The sequence below is a fragment of the Aquarana catesbeiana genome, linkage group LG02 (genome assembly GCF_042186555.1).
Source record: "Aquarana catesbeiana isolate 2022-GZ linkage group LG02, ASM4218655v1, whole genome shotgun sequence".
Taxonomy (NCBI): domain Eukaryota; kingdom Metazoa; phylum Chordata; class Amphibia; order Anura; family Ranidae; genus Aquarana; species Aquarana catesbeiana.
Window position 1 is genome coordinate 376,747,750 of NC_133325.1, and position 12,762 is coordinate 376,760,511.

The window sequence follows — 12,762 nt, forward strand, 5'->3', positions numbered from 1 at the left end:
CCAGGGGGGAAACTTATGACATCAGATAAAACGTTAGACCAATTTCAACATTTTAGTAGTATGTAAAACACAAGAAAATAGTAGAAAAATTCGGCCTACCAGTATCTGAAGTACCTGGTGAGGAGGAATGTGCATAAACCTTAGGAAAAGATAATAACAAAGCTTGTGAGAGTCATCTCGTCTAGGGTTGAAACCGGCCTGGCCCTTAGAAGAGCAGTTGCAATTGAGACCAACAGTGGTGGTGTAAGTGCTCTCTCAATGGGGTGTGGAGCGGTGTTGGTCAGAGCCAGAGGTTCTGAACCGCTTTGGAGAGTCATTGCGTGGGCTCCTTTGGTCTAGAGCATGGTTGATAGGAGGTGCTCTGGCAGAGGGGCTGAGGTGCGGGCCCGAGCATATTGATCTTAGGAAGGCCTCCTCCTCGGATGTATCATGGAAAGAGAGCTGGTTGCCATTAGGGGCTTTGAGCTGTAGAGTGGCTGGGAAGGCCAAGGTAAACTTGGTTTGTTGCTGGTGAAGCTATGAGCAAATTTGTTGGAATGCTTTCCTTTTCTTGGATACTTCTATGGAGTAGTCCACGAAAATCTGGATTTTTATTCCGTCGATCTGGAGGGATCTGGATTGCCTGAATTTCTGTAGGATGAGAGCTTTGTCTGAGTAATTGAGGTATTTAGCTATTATAGGTCAGGACGATTTGCAATCGGAGTTGAAAGTTCCCATGCGGTGGGCGTGCTCTATGGTGCAGGGGCCAGGGAGGCCTATTGTTTTGGGTATGCGTCTCGCACAGAGGTCCATGAGGGCTGAAGGTTGTAATGATTCTGGGATACCCACGAATCGCAGATTACTCCTTCTGGACCTATTTTCCAAATTGTCCAATTTCTCTAGAACATATTTGTTTAGTTTGTCTTGGGCTTGTTCTGTGGCTTGTGCCTGATACAGTTCCTCCTCTATATTGGCTATATGATGTTTTGCATCAGTAAGCCTGGAAGCATGTTCCCTTAGCTGGGCCTGGAGCTGGTGCATGCCTGCACTGACAACTTTCTCCACAGAGGCCATTATCATTGGGGAAAGCAGGGCTGCCACAGCCTGAGCAATGAGGTCTGTGTTGTGGTCCCCTGTGAGCTGTGTTGCAGTGTCAGCTCGTGGGAGGGAGGGGGCCGGGCCGCCGCTTACCTCCATGTCAGGTGTCGTCTCCGCAGTAGAAGCTGTGTAGGCCGGAGCTGGGGCCTCAATTTGCGGCTGAGCCGTGTGGGCTATCGCGGCCGCGTACGATCACGGGCCGGTTTTCTCCATGAATGTGTCCATAGTGTGGCCAGGTGCTATGTGGAGGTGACGCCGGTGAGTGTGGAGGGTTTTGCAGGCTTTATAAGCTGATTTATGGGTCTAGCTGTGGGAGCCGACGTGGAGGGCAGCTAGTCCATGCAGCTCCGGAACCAGAAGCTAGACAATCATTTCATTTTAGCTACCATTATAGACTTTATTATTATTCTACGGCACAACAGGAAAGGAACTGAGCTGCACGTTGAAAATGATTGCTCCTTAATATGCCACCTTTATTTAAAAAATATAGCCAGTTCTCATCATTTCCTGAACTATTAATATATTTATGTCCTTTTGTACCTTTATGTGTGAATACCCATTAACGTGGACCTTGATAGAGTATCTAAGCATTGCTCAGTCTATACAAACACTAAACCAAGTTGTAGTTCCATTCTAAAGTCAAAATTATATTTGTCTGCTCTGTCTGAAAAAGTAAATTTGGTATTTACATACGTTTCACAGTTATCTATGTTTTGCCTTTTGAATGCTAATAAAAATTTCTTGGATGGTAGATTTATATGGTATGGTGACATGTCAAATATTGTGGTTGAAATTTACTTTTTTTAGGACATTATCACTCTGCATTTTAATTATTGTTAAATTACTGTAGGTTTAAATTATATATAACCATGACATCAGCATTAATATGTTTCATTTCATCTTGCACTTATTTTGCTTGTGGTTTCTATAAGAAGCTTACAACTTCCATTATGAGGAGCTATATTTATATTTATTAGACTATGCCTCAGGTGCAAGATCCTGTTTACAATGTACAGAGGAAATGAACGCATGCCTCACACTGCAGGCTTTGAAAGCAGCTCAATAATTGATGCATCCCTGGCCATTTAACTATTGCTATTCCGAGAACTACTTATATTTGTTCTACTGAGTAATGGCATGTTTACATGTATTATGTGTAGAGCTATATTTGTCGTAAGACACTTGTGACCAGCTCTTATGAAAGCAGGTATGAAGGAAGTATAATCAACAAGATTGTTTTCTTTTTCCCTTCCTCGTTTCTCTACCACTGGATACTTCTAAGTTAAGGCTGAAGGCCACAAAAAAGCAGCGTTTGTACCTTTTTTTTTTTTTTTTTGCAGATCTGACCACAGTTACGTATTTTTTTTTAAAACCTCATGCATACAGTGCATAAAGGTCAGTAAACTTTCTTTGCATTCAGATCCATAAAGTTAAAACAGAAAAATCTGCATCCAAGGTCAGTCATATGCATATAAACATGTTCAAATACATGTACGTGCATACATACATACGGAAGCAGAATTTATTGCAGCTAAATGCTGTACTGACAAATTACATGTGTACAGACATCTATACACAAGTAAACGCAAGCACTTTACAGACCATTTCATGCCTTTTAATGTAGGATCATTTAATTAGCCACTGTCAGTAAGATCCTGCAAAGATGATCAGTAATTTCATTATGGCTGTACCCAAAATCCATCATCAGAACTGGTAAAGTTAAAGGTTGTTGGGACTGTTGAGGGAGGAAAAGCAAGATTTTAGGTCCCTGGTGCCCAACCTGTGGCCCATGATCCATATGCAGCCCTTCGCTGTTTGCAGTGTGGTCCTTGGGCCCCTGTAGTGAGAACATTCATTTGTAAAGGGGCTGTAATAGCAGTGATCTCTAGAAGTCCTATGTAACATGTCCCTAATCTCTGACTGTCTCCCACAGCATGACTCCAGTCTCCAACACAGCCATTCCTGTAGCACAGTCTCTGAGCATCTTTTGAAGTAGGTCCTCAATTTTTGACAGTAAAATCTCTTATTATATATATATATATATATATATATGGGCTTTAACCTTCTCAGTCCACTCAAAAATGTTTTAATTAAATGTTCTGAATACACCTTGGCTTCATACACTTTGGATGGTCCAGCCATGAGATCTTCCTTCCATTTTTCCCATTTTGTTACTGTTCACCTGGAAGTTTTGGTTATCCCACCCACTTTTACACATGTCAGGGTCTTCTGCAGCCATAATATCAAGTAAATCAAAAAATCCAATAGTACACCCTCATGATGGCCACAACAAGAGTGCAACCCCATGACTCAAACTAATAGCTCTCGTTAACATAATCCTTGTGACATATTAAAAAATGTTCTGGCAATGTAATACTTTTGCATCTACTAAAAAACGAAATATCCATTTTGACAAACACCCCAGGCAAGGTGGCTTCACAGCGTCTTTCTATAAAAGTTTAGCAGCTTTTTTAAATTGTACCTCACCCAGTTTTTTTACCCTTTAATTGAGGGATGTAAAATGGGTCCTGGTATCTTAACAGCAGGTATATGTATACTTCAAAAACCTAAACTGGACCATATTTTTTGGGTCAATTTCAGACCTATCTTCTTACTGAACCTAGATGCTAAACTCTTAGCCAAGGTGCTGGCGACCTGACTGAATGAGGGTATACTTGATCTGATTGGGAAGGATCAGGTTGGCTTCAAGCCACAATGTTAGGCCGCTGAAACATAAAAAAGTGATGACAGAAAAAAGACCAAGTGGTCCATTGAGTCTGCCATTTTTTTTAAATTTATACATGTTTTTGTATTTTTAATTTTTGTTATTTGGGGGGGGGGGGTTGAGACTGTTGACAGTCTCACTACCTCTGCTAGAAGACTGTAAACTAAGTATCAACTACCCTTTTGGTAAAATAATACTTTCTAAGATTAGTTTTGATATTTCTACCTGTTAGTTTAGGGTCACGTCCCCGTGTTCTTGATCTTGGCTTTATATTGAAAAAAATGCCCTTCTGAACCTTATCCACTCGTAATGATTAAGCACATTTCTATTGTGTGAAACGTGTCTACCTTGATCACTGCTGGTGTCCTCTGGTGTCATTTTGGATATTTTGATATTCCAATAAACTTTACTTGGAGCCCACGTGAGGTGCAGCCGTTTCTTATTTTGATGATTTAACACGGAGGTGAGCCGGGGCTAGCACTCAGGTGTGTTCCAGTGGGCGTATCAGTTACACCTGGAGTGGTGAGTTCTTTTTATTTGAACCTTATTCAATCCCCTGATGCATTTAAAGGTTTTAATCATGTCTTCCCTTTCCTTTCTTTCCTCCAGACTGTACATATTAAGTTCCTCAAGTCTTTCTTGATATGCTTTATCCCTCAGACCTTTCATCATTTTTGTTACCTGCCTTTGGACTCATTCTATTTTATCAATATGTTTTTGTAAGTGAGGTCTCCAGAATTATACATTGTATTCTAAATGAGATCTAACCAAAGATCTATATAGGGGAATGACAATGCCAGACGAGCCCTTCATATGATTCATTTAACTAGATTGTGAAACCAACCAGCCTTTCTTTTCTTGGATATCCAAAAGGTCTTTCACAGCATGTCTTGACCATACCTCACATTGCTCTTAGAGACAAGTTATGACCTGGATAGTTGCATTATATGATCGAGTACACCGGATTTAGATCGCTCCTCTTCCCCATACAGAGAAGCACGAGACAGGTATGCCCATTGTCTGCCTTACTATTTGCCTTTGCTGTGAAACCATGGCCACCTGAGCATTCCCTAACATGTGAGGAGTAGAGGTAGCAGGGCGTCATCATAAGATATAGCTTTTTTTGCCTACCACATCTTGCTGTACCTTACCAACTGGGTGATCTCCCTCCCCAACCTGGTCAAACTCCGCAAAGATTTCTCTGCCCTTTCGGGGATACATGTTAATGATTCTAAGTCTAAGGCCTTGAGCATATCCCTTACAGAAGACCAACTAGGGAAGTTGATATCCCCCCAATTCCCACTGGATAACTTGCTTTACAAACCTTCCTTCAGCCCGGGCCTGGAGGAGACCAGTCGGTTCCAATGGTGTGTGGCTTTGGGATTTCATCGCATCCTAAACCTCTTAAACCCTAAATATGTTTTTACCTATAACTCTTTACACACTTCCCATAAGTTTCCTTCCTTGGAACTGTTACTTTATTTTCAAATACTTTACTTTTTTGAAGTACACAGCTTCACTGCTCACTCTAACTTCTTTTGAGCTCGTCTGTCATACTGATCCTTTGACGAAGGGAATTCTGTCCTTGATCTATAAATCCTTGTTGTCCAGGGACATTTCTGACCACCTGACTTACACCACTTAATTGGAAGTGAACCTGGGGACCCCAAATATTGGAGGCAAACTACAAACTTATGCTGCCTGGTGGTATATGGTACCACCAAGACTAGCCAAATTTACCCGAGGTGCCTCAGACCGCTGGTTTTAGAGATGTAACTCAGTTGGCACTTTGGTACATGCGTGGTAGGATTGTCCATGGATCAAAAAGATTTTGGACAAGGGTGTACCAATTAATCTGGATGCTTAATTTGAAACCCAATTGTACTGCTAGCCAATTTAGACTTATAGCCTTTATTTTCATGGCTGCCAAGCAAACCCTGGCTAGAAGTTGTAAATTGGGGGTTCTGACTACAGCACAGGTCAAAACTAAGATTTGGGGTATATGATTAATAAAAGACAGGCTGCGGTCCTGCAGGACAAAGTCAAGAAATTCAGTACAATTTGGAACCCCTGGATTTCAAATTATTGGGGGGGGGGGCAATTGACCTACTGCGGTCGCTTTAACAGGCATCTGAAAGCCACCAGGGGGTTTGTCCTGGTTTGTTTGACCTTGTTAGGGGTTAAATAAAATTATTGTAGCCCTCTGTACCTTTTCCTCATATTCAATGTAAAACTACAAACATTCCCTGCAATGTAACCTATGCATAAGCCATTGTGAAATGTTCTATTTCTTTGTTCACTGTACACAACTATTTTTCTAAAAATCTTAATAAAAACTATTGAAACAGAAACATCCATTATGTGGGGGTCTGACCCTTTCATGGTGCCTGCTTTACATTACTATGATTGATTTAAATTTTTTTGTAGTAAAAATGTTTGATTTAAGTTAAATTTAAAAAGAAAAAACTTGCAAACCAAAGCAAAAAGCAATGAATAAATGGCTACAGGAGACAGGGAAATTCAAGCAGCTCTCCAACTGATAGTAAGCTCTGATCTGCTTGACTGTACCATTAAAGCAGCTGACAGGTGAGGTTTAAAGCAGGAACACTCAAAAAAAAAAAAGAATCAGGCCGTACACAAGGCAGATTTTCTTTTTTTCTCTCTGAAAGTGAAAACATCTTTTAAAATAAACCTGTGTTTTCCTAGTGCAAAGCAGTAGGTTTACTTTAAAGTGGTTGTAAAGGCTCAAGGTTTTTGCTCCTTCATGCATTCTATCTCGATTCAGAGATATGCACAAGAGCCTCAGTTCTCCTGGCTCTCTCCCTCTTCATGGGCCTCAGTAGCCATTGGTTCCCATTACTGTCAATCACAGCCAGTGAGCCAATGAGGGAAGAGCAGGGGTGGGGCCAAGCCACACTCCACGTGTGTATGAACACACAGAGCAGTGGCTCAGGTGTCCCCATAGCAAACTGCTTGCTATGAGGGCACTAGGCAGGAACGAAGGGCCAGGAGCGCCAGTCGTCAACTTGAGAAGAGGAGGATTAGGGCAGCTCTGTGCAAAACCATTGCAAAAAGCAGGTAAGTACGACATGTTTATTTTTTTTTTTAAGCTGCCTTTAATATTACTTTAATTGTTCCCATCCTCAACAATATATACTCAATTATCCTTTACTCCTTCACCACTCCATTTAGAGCTGAAAGCCAGTACCAGGTGCTTCTGGGTATAAAGGAGCATGTAACATACTCCATGTATGTGATATCCCACAAAGGGCTTTGCTTTCACTCCCAGGAGCTAAACGGAGTGGCCAAAGAGCCAAAAGGTGGTAAATATATACATCTGTGGAGGTCTGTTTTAAAGTGAATGCTGTTTCTTTGATGTTCCTACATGGGCAAAACACAGATTTCCTTTCACTATAAATTTTAGCTTTTTATAATGTTCTTTGTAAATTATTATTTTCCAGCTTCTGTTGAACCTCATATATTTTCTTCTTTAGCAGACTTGTTTTGAAGCTTTATAATTAACAGAAGACCTTGGCCTCTGTGGAGTGCAGAAAAGTACTCAGCAATATCTTTGCTTGTGCTTACAAATTCATTCGATGCTTTATTGCACAATCACAGCTTTTATGCTATAATGTCAAAGCCACTTTGAATAATTTGAATCTTCATACAAGAAAATAGCTATTGTTATACTGCAATAAGCAGTTTTACTAAAGGAAAACAGACTGGAGAGGAAAAGTTTGTATTTGGACAAATACAATAGATCTACTATTGTTTAAAGTGATTTTATCACTCGCCAGAAAAAGAAGCAGCCTGAAAAAAAAGGTGAATAATACTTATCAGGCTTATAGGAAGTGACTCTCATATTGTCAAAGCGAAACCACATACAAAGGCTGCTGCGTGTCCCCAATTAGCTATGCAAAATTGTGTTCTTACCCCCCCTCCCAGGACTTTTAGGCAGCAAAAAGGTAACAAGCGTAATAATATAAAAAATATTTACTTTATATGGTCAGTGTCTTTAGTCATACAAACAGCCAGCAAAATTGTTTAATAAACTGATGCCATCTATCCTGATCTTTCTGAGGTTGACGTACTAAAGGCAGGTTTATTGTAAAACGGAAGTTGCACTTTTCAAGGGAATTTGCCCCAGAGCTTAATTGATATGCTGAAATTTCACCTTGCAAAGAATACCTAATTGTGTGTAAGGAAGATACAAAAAAAAATGCATTTTTCCTTGCACACGATTGGATGATGGAAGTCAAAAGGGCTTCATCTCATTCATTAAGCTCTGGGGAAAATTCCCTTGCAAAGTGCAACTTCTCTTACTTGGTGAACAATTTATTTACATTTAGTAAATATCCATGCATCAGAGAAACCTATAATGGCAACTTCCTTCCTGTCATCAGTGTCAATATTTTGTGGGGCCACCATTATTTTCCAGCACTGTCCTAACCCTCTTGGACATGGAGTCCTCTTCCACACTTCCATGATGACATCATAGAGCTGGTGGATGTTAGAGACTTTGCGCTTCTCCACCTTCCATTTGAGGATGCCCCACAGATGCTCAATAGTGTTTAGGTCTGGAGACATGCTTGGCCAGTCCATCACCTTTACCCTCAGCTTCTTTAGCAAGGCAGTGGTCGTGTTGGAGGTGTGTTTGGGATCATTATCATGTTGGAATATTGCCCTGCAGCCCAGTCTCCAAAGGGAGGCATTCATGGTTCCCTCAATGAACTGTAGATCCCCAGTGCCGGCAGCACTCATGCAGCCCCAGACCATGACACCCCCACCACCATGCTTGACTGTAGGCAAGACACACTTGTCTTTGTACTCCTCACCTGGTTGCCTACACACACACTTGATACCATCTAAACCAAATATGTTTATCTTGGTCTCATCAGACCACAGGACATGGTTCCAGTAATCCATGTCCTTACTGCTTGTCTTTAGCAACCTGTTTGCAGGATTTCTTGTGCATCATCTTTAGAAGAGGCTTCCTTCTGGGACAACAGCCATGGTGACCAATTTGATGCAGTGTACGGCATATGGTCTGAGCACTGACAGGCTGACCCCCCACCCCTTCAACCTCTGCAGCAATGCTGGCAGCACTCAAACATCTATTTCCTAAAGACAACTTCTGGATATGACGCTGAGCACATGCACTCAACTTCTTTGGTGGACCATGGAGAGGCCTGTTTTGAGTGGAACCTGTCCTGTTAAACTGCTGTATGGTGTTGGCTATTGTGCTGCAGCTCAGTTTCAGGGTCCTGGCAATCTTCTTATAGCCTAGGTCATCTTTATGTAGAGTTCTTTGCCATGAGGTGCCATGTTGAACTTCCCGTGACCAGTATGAGAGAGTGAGAGCGATAACACCAAATGTAACACACCTGCTCGCCATTTACACCTGAGACCTTGTAACACTAATGAGTCACATAACACCGGGGAGGGAAAATGGCTAATTGGGCCCAATTTGGACATTTTTACTTAGGGGTGTACTCACTTTTGTTGCCAGTGGTTTAGACATTAATAGCTGTGTGTTAAGTTATTTCGAGGGGACAGCAAATTTACACTGTTATACAAGCTGTACACTCACTACTTTGTAGCAAAGTGTCATTTTTTTCAGTGTTGTCACATGAAAAGATATAATAAAATATTTACAAAAATGTGAGGTGTACTCACTTTTGTGAGATACTGTAGCTGAATCTTCATGAGAGGCTGGTGCTGAAACCATGAACAACTCTGGCCCACATCCAAAGGACCAGCAAAGTATCTTAAAGTGAATCTAAACCCAGAAAACAAAAATGTAATACATTGTAGCTTACTAGTCTTTACATGTAGTGGCTGCATTTGTTTTCTTTTTTCAGTCAGTTTACCTTTATTGTAACCTAGATATCCTGCAAATAACATACTTCCAGTCCCTACATGTCTACACTCTTTTCTTCACTATGTTGGAGAAGCCATTATTGTAACACAGGCTGGACATCAAACGTGCCTGCTTTTGTTCAATTCCATTACATGGTAGATTGATTGGACTAGTTTACACAATCAAGATAAGGTTCCTTGCGCTTTTTTATGTTCACAGTAAGTAACAAGGACTTTCTGACAAAATCAATAAGTATTTTCTGTACTTGATGAAAGTGTTCTTACCTAAAAAGTAAAAACAAATGTAGCCACCACATTTTAGCAGTGGTAAGCTGCAATATATTACATTTGTGTTTTTGGGTTTAGATAAACTTCAGCATCAGGTGGATATTACAAAACATCATTAGACACTTGAGGATTTTATATGTAGGTGATGCAACCTAAAAACCTTAAAGTGGAGGTCCACCCAAAAGTGGAACTTCTGCTTTAAGGACACCTAACCCCTGACATGCCACATTTGGGTACCTAGTTTTGAAAGGTACCCAGCTCTCACTTCCGCTCGTGCTGCCTAGTTGACTCGGGCAAAAGTTTTACCCCCCCCTGCAATCTCAGGTCCCAGAAGATTGCTCAACCATTCAGGATGCGAAGCACGCACAGTGCGCACCCGGCTGTGAAGTCGCAAGCTGTCACAGCCAGGTGCTCACACCAGTGATACCAGCACGAGGGAGAGGCGGGGGAGAGAACCGAGGCTTCAGTGGATTGTTGAACAGGTAAGTGTGTGTTTATTAAAAGTCAGCAGCGACACTTTTTGTAGCTGCTGACTTTTAGTAAACACAGAAACGGCTGGAATTCCGCTTTCGGCAACGTTTTTAGGCGGCATCTCCAACTCCTCTTTACCTACTGCCACTACCCCATCTACTAATACTGGCAATTACTCGCTGTCAAAATGACGCTCGTCAGACAAAAGTCCAAAGTACAAACACGCATGCTAGGAAGCAAGGACAAGCCAGAAGCGGTCGGTCTTGTAAACTTGTGTTCGTAATGGAGAATTAACATTCGTGACGTGGCAGATTATGAAATCTCGAAATGCAGCGCACATTCTCTTCTACTTTAATGGGATAATAATGAAGCTACTCTGCTGGTGCTACTGATGGAGTTATTGCAAACACATTGTCAAAACCTTTTTTTTTTCAAGTGATATCAAGAATAATATTATTATGCTTGTTATTTTTTTATTTATTTTTTTTGGTGCAAGTTACCACAACACCATTATCCTGTAGTTTTTAAGATCAAAGATACAACTATGTTGGTGTTCCTTGTCAATTTTACATTGTATTTTTTATAATGAACTGCCTACTTCCAAACTGTCAATTGAAGTAAAACACATAGCCAAGTATCATTCGCCACAATTGTTTTATTGTGCTTTAAAAAAAGAAAAGAAATAAAATTAGACATGCTATATCTGCCAATAGAACTTTACCAAAGTGCATTCTATGCATCCAAAAATATAGAAAATATACCAAATAAAATCATTATTCAACCAAAAAATAAAAGCCTCATGCATGTGTCCTGCTTCTATATATAGGGGGTCAACAATGACAAGATTTGGTGAAAGCAGGGGTCCATCATCCGGAGATAATTCCAAAAATCGTCTGGATTATTCTCCTGGAGCTCCTGCAGCAAAAGCATATGACATAATTGGTCAAGATTAATAAAGCAACCAATTTTTGGTCCAAGATATCCTCCTCCTTATGTTCCTGGACTGGACTTGGGTCAAAGCAATAACTCCAAGACCAATAATAAATAACACATTATCCCATGATAACGTGATTCCGCAACATGGCTGGTGGACAAACGGGCATTCAGAAACTAACTGAAAAGTGCTAAATGAAAAGCGCTAAATAAAATGTGCGAATCAACACTCACCAAACTTCTACTAACATGAAATTAGCAGAAGGAGCACAAAGGGTGGAGCTAACAAGCTGAAAAAACACATAGTACGTCACTACGTTTGTGTTTGTTGGCCAACAATTCCTTGCCAAATTCCCGGCCAACGCCCTTTGGACAAAAATCCGAGGTTTTGTCTGCAAAAAATCCGATCGTGTGTACAAGGCTTTAGACCCCTTTCGCACTGAAGGCGCTTTACAGGCATTTTATTGATACTGTACTACTCTGGGGGGAGGGGGGTGTTTAACCGCTTCAGCCCCGGAAGATTTTATCCCCTTCCTGACCAGAGCACGTTTTGCAATTTGGCACAGCGTCGCTTTAACTGACAATTGCGCAATCATGCGACGTTGCACCCAAACAAAATTGACGTTCTTATTTTCCCACAAATAGAGCGTACAAGCAGTCAGATTTTCTGCCAACAGCCTGTCATCACATTTATTTCCCGTCGGAAAATCCGATCATGTGTACGAGGCTTTAGAGTTTAAATGGGTCATGTTTTTACCAACAGATGGGAATGTCCCTCCTCTGAGTTAATCAGCTGTGTGTAATTTGATATATTGCTGCCCAGGTCCATTCACAGCTCTGACTGTTCACAGTGTAGCAGTAACTCAAAAAAAGCCTGGGGCAAAACCTGGTGCTTGCGGTCTGCTGAAAAATATGGAATATTACATATATATTACATATACAAAATGTAATATTTTATCTAACAAAAAAAAATAGTCCTGAAAACAATAAAAAGAAAATATAAATGTAAAACACTGTACATACCTTTAAATGCAACACTGTCTTGTTTTTTTTTTGTGCACATTAACAATATGTTTGATATAATATGACATTTCTGATCCCAGGGTGGGCTCTTCTTCCTCTATTCTATTGCTGAATGCTGGTTAATATTTTAAACTGCACATTATGCCCCAGGTTCAGAAACAGTAATAAGAAAAGAAGGTGCCTCTAATTAAAAAGCCCTAAAAGCATTCTGTTTTTAACTGTCCTTTAAATTATTAAGGCCAAGACGTAATGGCTACATCACAAAAAGACATTAAAAAACCTTGAGGTTATTAGGAATGAACTGTAAGTCAGAATGTCAATTGTGCTAAAGCCAACACGTATCGGCTAAAACAAACAGTGGAAAAAACACAATAATATGCTGGTTT